The sequence below is a fragment of the Mandrillus leucophaeus genome, unplaced genomic scaffold, assembly GCF_000951045.1.
Source record: "Mandrillus leucophaeus isolate KB7577 unplaced genomic scaffold, Mleu.le_1.0 Scaffold392, whole genome shotgun sequence".
NCBI classification, from domain to species: domain Eukaryota; kingdom Metazoa; phylum Chordata; class Mammalia; order Primates; family Cercopithecidae; genus Mandrillus; species Mandrillus leucophaeus.
The window spans coordinates 544083-550461 of record NW_012104165.1 but is presented as its reverse complement, the minus strand read 5'-3'; the positions used below and the strand labels follow the sequence as shown (position 1 = coordinate 550461).

The following is a 6379-nucleotide window of genomic DNA, read 5'->3' as shown; positions in this document are numbered from 1 at the left end:
CTCATATAAAAAAAAAAAAAAAAAAAAAACTCGTAAATTTCCCTTGCATCAAGCTACTTTAATTTGGGAAGCAAACAATGTTTTGTACTATCCGTTATTTGCTCTCATGCTCTCTTCATCACTGTAGGTTTACACATTTTTTGAATTGCTTTTATTGCCAACTTGTGGGCATCTTAAGAAAGCAAAAATAAAGCCCTGGGTTTCACTACCATTTTAACCAGAAGTCCCCTTGAAAATGTGACCACTTGAGCCAAATGTTTGACTACTGAGTAACATCAAAGTTCTTGTATCTAGGGACTACTTTTTCCCTGTTCCAGCAATAAAATGCTATTTCTGCCCTTCGTTTTTAAACCTAAATAATGATGTTTGCTTCACAGCATAGAAAAACAAAGAAAAAAAAACCCTATGATCCTACAACCCAGACACAACTAGTAATGCATTGGTGTATTCTCCCACATCTCCCAAATATGTATAATGCAAAAATGTTACGTGAGGTTATACAGTATATGCATTTTTAAAATTCTCCTCTTTTCACTTAACATTATATCACATGCTTCTCGCCTGAACTATCACAATCTTTTCAAAAATACTGTTAGTTTATTTATTTATTTCTGCTATCCACTAGTAAGAGTTGCAAAATACCGTTTTTATTGGTAGTATTTTTCCAGGTAGATATAACCTATATTACATAATCATCTTCCCTCCCATTGTTGGAAATGTTTGTTATTTTAATTATTTCATTATTATAACAAAATATCATAAGTGTCTTTGAACATAAATGATTTCTTTTAGTTTGGATTGTTTCGCTAAGTGAGTTTTCTTCAAAATGAAGTGAGTTAGCCAGGCGCGGTGGCTAACGCCTGTAATCCCAGCACTTTGGGAGGCCGAGGCGGGCAGATCACGAGGCCAGGAGTTCAAGATCACCTGTCCAACGTGGTGAAACCCCGTCTCTACTAAAATTACAGGAAAAAAAAAATAGCTGGACATGGTGGCACATACCTGTAATCCCAGCTACTCAAGAGGCTGAGACAGGAGAATCGCTAGAACCAGGGAGTTGGAGGTTGCAGTGAGCCGAGGTCCCGCCACTGCACTCCAAGCCTGGCAACAGAGCTAGACTCCATCTCAAGAGAAAAAAAAAAAAAGTGAGTCATCATTTGCACGAGCTTCCTGGTGGAATGGAGAAGTGCTAGGGCAGCAACAGAAAGGATCTTGTTCCAAGAACATGGGTAAGGGAGCTGATTAGTTTCCTAAGACTGCCCAAACAACCATAAACTGGGTAACTTAAAAAGACAGATTTATTCTCTCACAGCTCTAGAAGTCAGAAATCTAAGATCAAGATTTTGGCCAGGTTGGTTGTTTTCTAGGTGCTCTGAGGGACAATCTGAGACCTCTTTCCTTGCTCCTAATGATTGAAGAAAATCCTTGGCATTCTTGGTTTGTAATTGCATCACTCCACTCTGCCTCCCTCTCAACATGGCTTTTGTCCTGGTGACTGTGTCTCTAAATTTCCCATTTCCTATAAGGACAATAGTCACTGGATTACTGGATTTAGAGCCTACCTGAATCCAGCGTGACCTCCTCTTAACTTGATTAAATCAGCGAAGACTGTTTTCAAATAGGTCACACTCACAAGTACCACAGGTTAGGATATCAACATATCTTTCTGAGCAACACAGTGCAATTCACTTCAGGAGCAACTGTCGTTTTGTCTGCCCTAAACGAAAACGAGTGTGGGAGAACTGTATCTGCAAGAGAATTTGAGGGTCTCAAATGTAATGGAATTCTCCCATTTGTATCTGAAAGTCTGTCTGAATCTACTTGGTGGTACTTTGGTCAAGCACTTCAATTCCCAGAACTCAAAGCTGTAATCCCTGAGATTCCCCATTAAAGAATAAACAATAAAAGCCTGGTTCTGTAGTGTTTCCCTGAACCAACAGTCTTTAATCCTAGGGGGAAAAAAGGTATTAATATAGCTAGATTTAGTGTGGCATTCACAAGCTCTTTTGCATTAGGAGGGACAAAGAATGTTCTCAAGCTGGAAAATTTTGGAAAACATGTTATCTAAGGTTCTCCATATTCCCCTGGCTCCTGGGACTGCCTGCTTCCCTCCCTGGGGAAGGTGAAAAGGAGTTAGCTTTTCCTGAGAGGATGGAGACCTTCCCATCAACTTTTTCTTCAGAGAGTCCACGAAGGCTAGGTCCTCCCTGCCCCTTCTCATCCTGCACCCCTGCTCAAATTGGGTTTCAACGAATTCTTTAAGCCAGAGAAAGGACAAAGCAGTTCAAAGCTGTTGAAGATACTTCTGGCTTAGTATTCAATACTGAAAGCAAAAGCAAATGACTCCAAGGTCATAATTCCTTCAAATTTCCTCTAGCGGGTTTCCTGTGCCATTGTCATTTGAGGGTGTGAAGCTACTAGGATCAGACCCTCAGCTCCAAACTCCCTTTCTGCTAGTATCTCACAAATACCTGTGAACAGGTTCCTCAACCATGACTAGCAAGTGGAGTTCTAGGGGGACAGAAAATCCAAATCTCTTGTCTTGGAATGCTCCTTTGAACTCCACATTTCTCAACTGAATTCCAATTCACTATGGATGACTTATTTCATCTAAAAGCTGGAAGCTCTTAATGCACCTAGAAAATTATTTGTTACTAGACTTAGTAACCAGGCACCAAAACATCTTTTACTGTAGTATCTATTTACTATACTACTCAAGAATGGCACACTACTCACATCTTCAAAAGCTGTAACCAAGAACACCATACAGCTGTGTAGTCGTGGCCGAGTGGTTAAGGCGATGGACTTGAAATCCATTGGGGTTTCCCCGCGCAGGTTCGAATCCTGCCGGCTACGGTTTTAGCCTGACTTCTCTCAAATAGTTTCTTTCTAATTGTACCCCAAAGGCAACTGAGTCTCCTGGATTACAGTTGTGTCATCTCCTTTGGTAACCCTGCCTTGTGCTCTGCGTTCTATCTGTCATCATTGTAGGTAACCCTGCCTTATAGTTTGCCTCTTTCTCTGAGTCCATTAACCTCCTCCTCCAACACCCAAGACAACTGTGTCTCCAGTAAGAGAGAATCTATTGTGGTGTAAACACCACCTAACGTTAATCCACCTAACGTTAATCCTAATTTGAGGATGGCAATTCTCTTTTCCTCACCTACAAACTCTGAGAATTGAAGTCAGACTCCATGGAGTTTTCTCTGTAGATAAGTCTAAGTTGCTTGTCTGGGGTGTGAAGATTTTGCCTATTGTGTATTAAGTGTTTTGTTACCCCAAGTTTAGGGACTGTCTGTCATTCAACAGCAATAAGGCATTACCTGTTTTGCAGCAATAATAACAATGACTGTGATTGTAACTTCAATATAAATGGTTGGTTTGTAGACAGTACCACACACATTGTATCTTCTCGGCCTGAAAATTCGAGAGCCCAAGAATGGGAAAGGTTTATTAAACCACAGGAAGTGGATGTTAAAGCTAACCTCTGACTGCCAAGCCCTTATTATTTTTATTCTATTGATTTTGTTAAATGCCTTCATCTTACAGTTTAGAAAAATTCCAGGTGAAGTTCTCTGGCCTCAGTCTCTTCTTCCTATCTTCTCCAGCACATTCAAAGACCAAGAACACTTATCTGGGCTTTACAGTACATTCAGGAAACAAGGTGTAACTTCAGACACTCAGTACTTTGGTTCTCATACAGAAGAAAGTTGGGAAGAAAAGGTCTAGGGAGGAGAAGAAAAGATACGGAAAAACAAGAAAACAGAAGAGAGGAGAAAGGCCAGGAGATGGAAGGAATAGAACAAAAGAGAAGCTAGCAGGGTGCCAAATACAGGAATGTTCTCACCCCTCTTGGCCACTTTTATTCTGAGTTTCCTCTGTCTTAGCAACCCCTAAATGCCCTTGCTCTGGTTCTGACAAGTAACTTTCCACTTTCTCCACTCTTTGAAATCAGCCCCTGATGTCAAGGCGCTTCTTAAAGTCCAACACTTTCACAGAGACATTTGGATTATTTCCAGTTTGACCATTACAACTAGTGCTGCCATGAATATACTTGTACATGTATTTCAGTGAATATAAATAAATATTTTTGTTGGAGAGATATACTTACGGGTGGAATTGCAGAGTCACAGTACATGTATACATTCAAGCTTTAATATATAATGCTAAGTCATTCTCGCAAGTGGTTGAGCCAATTTACACCCCCTGAGCAAGTATCACATTGTCCTGATTGCTATGGCTTTTTAAGATCCCCCCCCACCCCCACCTTTCAGGAAGCTCGATTTTTATTTTAAATCGGACATACATTCACTAACACATTGCCTGAAGCTTCAGATATTGTTGAAAGTAGCAATGTTGACATTCCTCATGTGTTCCTGAAACTTGGGAATCTCCTCAAAAGTCTGTAGTCTGTGGCCACTTTGTCATCTTCCCTCATATGTTTGATTGACATCTTGTGGATTCTATAATTTGGAGTTGCCCAGGTCAGCTAGTGCAGCTGGAGCGTACACAATCCCCCAGCTGGACCATGTCAATATCTTCATTCCAGGATTTCATGTCTAGAAGGATGGAGGATTTGAACATTTACATGAGCTTTTTGACCATGCAAATAAGAGGCAGTTGCTAGACAACTGTATTCTCGATAACTTTTAATAAGTACATTTTGTGTCATTTAAACCTAGATTCTCCTTAGGGCCTTAAACTAACTGTGACTTTGAGTTTTCAGAATTGCCTGGAATGTTTCTGTGATCAGAGCAGCTGGTTTTAGGAGTGAGGAAAGTCGAGAGGGTCCAGTGACAGTTAAGAAGGAATGGCAAGTGGGTCCCACCACAGCTCTGCCCTCAGAGCCAGGTAGGGGCCATCAGTGGGCAAAAGATGCAAAAAGCTACTGTTCTCCCCGTCGGGGAATCGAACCCCGGTCTCCCGCGTGACAGGCGGGGATACTCACCACTATACTAACGAGGAAGAACTGAAAGACTATCTTTTTTGACTACCTCTAATAAACTGAAGTACTCTCGTCCACTTTTTTAAGTCTGTAAGTTTGTATTGTACTAAATTGATTATACTTGGCGAGTTTACACTTTAATATGCCTCCTCAGTCGAAACGACGGGGTCTGTCAGGACAGCCTGTTTTTTTGATTGTGATGGTGTCGATATCTCTGACAGTGTTTCTAGTTATTTGCAACCAGCGAGACCGGGTGACAAAAGCAGTTGAACCACTGATTCCACAGAAACTGATAACTGACCACAGACTTTGACCTCAGACTAGGACTAAATTTCCATGAAGAGGAAAGCACTATCAACACTTGTAACAAGTATAGGCTTCAAGAGGATTTGGAGGGCAGGGAAACGCAAGGCGTCCCAGAAAACCGTGCAAAGGTTCCGCTAAAGGGAAAATGATTGGGTATCTACTAATTAAGGCACCCATAATCTTAATGAAAATAGTAAGTAGTCAATAACTTCCACCCTCCATTACCGTGTGGGGGGGTTTCAGGATCCGGGAAGTACCAAACTCAATTCGCAATACCTGAGTTGGTTGAAATTTCCTTCTTCTAAATCTTCTCTTAGTTAGCTCGTAGTCGGCAGGATTCGAACCTGCGCGGGGAGACCCCAGTGGATTTCTAGTCTATCGCCTTAACCACTCGGCCACGACTACACGGCCTCACCACGGTTTTTTTTCACGTTACAGACATGAAAAAATGCAAATCAGGATAACTACCGTATTGGTACAAGAAAATTGGCTTTGTGAGTTGAATGTAAACTTTCAGATACAACGAGAGTTTGGTTTAAAAAAAAAAAAAAGCCAACCTCCTGTGCCACCTGGACAAGAGCACTGGAATGAGAGTCCTCCCGCGTGAGGATGAGCAGCATCAGCGTTCCAAGCAAACAATACAAACTTTACGTTAGTAAATGGTGAGCGAGCTCCCGTCGGCGCCCGAAAGTAGGCTGTGATCTGAGCTCTGGCAGTGGAGTCTCTGCAGATGGAACTAAACTTTGCTAATTACGAAGTGGAGTGAGACTCTAACTTATGGCCCCCACTCATCCATTGCCTTTGAACAGCCCGTCTTTCGATAGTCCTGGACACTCGTAGGTAATTGAAGACAGAGTGGAAGATTGCATAACTTGTGTGAAATCAGCACTTTGATCGAAATGGAAACTGGGCGAAAACAGCTGGTGATTTACATGATTTAAATGGTTACAATGCAAAGATGTCCACTGTGGCATTGTTTGTATATAGCATATAAATATGCTAACCAGTAAGGGAACGGTGTGATGCATTCCTGTCATAGGGTACCATGCAGCTGTTAAAGAATTAGATTCTTATTGTTTTATTTGGAAAATGTGTGTAAACTTTAATACACAAAATAGCGAACATAAATAG

At 41.4% G+C, this 6379-nt stretch overlaps 3 non-coding genes across 3 annotated transcripts; 1 reads left to right on the top strand and 2 right to left on the bottom strand.

Moving 5' to 3' along the window:
- The first annotated feature begins 2771 nt into the window (after positions 1-2771).
- On the top strand, positions 2772-2853 carry TRNAS-UGA. Its single transcript has one exon. It is a non-coding gene; the product is annotated as a tRNA-Ser (tRNA).
- Positions 2854-4890: 2037 nt separating this feature from the next.
- Positions 4891-4962, bottom strand: TRNAD-GUC. The gene has a single exon. It is a non-coding gene; the product is annotated as a tRNA-Asp (tRNA).
- A 609-nt stretch (positions 4963-5571) lies between these two features.
- Positions 5572-5653, bottom strand: TRNAS-AGA. The gene has a single exon. It is a non-coding gene; the product is annotated as a tRNA-Ser (tRNA).
- Between the last annotated feature and the right edge of the window lie 726 nt (positions 5654-6379).